Source organism: Phalaenopsis equestris, unplaced genomic scaffold (assembly GCF_001263595.1).
Source record: "Phalaenopsis equestris unplaced genomic scaffold, ASM126359v1 Scaffold235084, whole genome shotgun sequence".
Lineage (NCBI taxonomy): Eukaryota > Viridiplantae > Streptophyta > Magnoliopsida > Asparagales > Orchidaceae > Phalaenopsis > Phalaenopsis equestris.
Genome location: NW_018252973.1, coordinates 22,021 through 23,762, shown reverse-complemented (window position 1 = coordinate 23,762; position 1,742 = coordinate 22,021).

The following is a 1,742-nucleotide window of genomic DNA, read 5'->3' as shown; positions in this document are numbered from 1 at the left end:
AGAGAGAAGGAAAGGGAAAGAGAGAAATTTGGTGATGGAGGTAGGGTGAGATAGAGATATAGAAGTGAGACAGAGGAATAGAGGGAGTTTAGGAGAGAGAGATAGGGTAGGAGAGAGAGAGAGAAAGTGATGGAGAGAAGGCGAGTGAGAGAAAGAAAGAGAAGAGAGAGAAGAGAAGGAGAGAAAGAAGAGAGCAATAAGAGGAAGGGGGAGAGAGAGAGGGAGAAAAAAAATGAAGTCAGGAAGGGAGGGAGGGAAGGAGATATAGAAATTAAGAGCTAGTGGAACGTGAGAGTGAGGGGGAGAGAAGGCTAGAGGGAGGGTGGGAGAAAAAGGGACAGAGATAAATAATAGAAAAAAAAGTAGCAATATCAAAGAGAAAAAATAAAGTGGGAGAGAGCGAGTGAGTGAGCATAGGAGCTAGAGAGTGTAATAGAAGGAGAGTGAGTATTGCTAGAAAAATAAAAGTGAGAGAGAGGGAGGGAGATAAGTGATAGTGAGGGATGAAGGGTGGAATGGAGGGAGGGAGAAATACCATGAGGAAGTTAGAGCGAGAGGAATAGAATGAAGAGGGTTATAGAGAAAGGAAGAGAGCGAGAGAGCGAGAGGAGGAGGTAGAGAGAGTGGGAGTGAAAGATACAAAGATAAGATAGAGCAAGAAATGACAAATGATACATAAAAGAGAAGAGAGAGAGGAGTGAAAATAGAGATATAAGGAGAGAAATAAAGTAATGAGAGCACACCTTAGAGGTAGAGGTAAAAAGGGAACAAGTGAGAGAGTGTGTGGGTGAGAGCAAGCTAGATAGAAAGGGAAGGAGGGAGGAAGAAAGAGAATCGGAGAGAAAAAGAGAGTGGAGTAGAGAGAGAAAATAGAGAAGTAATTTTGGGGAGACAGAAACGAACAAGGAGGTTAAGAGAAAGAAAGTAAGTGAGAAATGAGAGAGGGAGAGATTAAAGGTAGTTATAAAAGAATGAGGAAGCTGGAGATTGAAATAGGGTCGAGAGAAAGAACGAGGGAAAGATGGGGATAGAGTGAGTAAAAGTGAGAGAGATATAGTGAGAGAGTGGGAGGGAGCAAGAGAGAGAAGAGATTGTGAGAGGAGAGAGAATTGAGAGAGGGAGAGAGGGAGCTAAATTTATAGAGATAGGAGAAATATAATAGAGAGGTTAGGGAGTGAGTATAGAGAATGGGAGAGAGAGGGGAAGATACAGAAGAGATTAAATAGAAACGGAGGGATGAGAAGCATAGTGAGAGAGGGGGAGATTGAGCGAGTGATAGAGATAGGGAAGGAGGGAGGGGAGGAGGGAGGGAAGAGTGGGAGAGAAAAAGGAAGGGAATGAGAAATAAGAACGAGAGAGTGATAGCTAGAAAAAGAGACAAAGAGAGAGATAGATAGATAGAGATGGAGAGAGAGAGACAAAGAGAGTGTGAGAGAATTAGAGCGAGGTGATAAATAAAAAACATGAGATAGAGGTGAAAAAAGATGGAGGGAGATTGAGATAGAAAGGGAGTGAGAGGAGAGAGGGAGAGTGAAGAGAGTAAGATAAAGAGAGAGAAGACTATTGACAGAGATAAGAAAGACAAGAAGAGAGAAAAGATAAGAGAGTCAGAGAGATAGAGTGAGCAAGCAAGTGAAAGAGATAATAAAGAAAGGGAGGCAAAGAGATGGAGAGAAGAGAGAGATATAAGAGGTAAAGAGGAAGTGAGAGAGAGATAAAGAGAGGGAGAAAAAAGAAGAGTG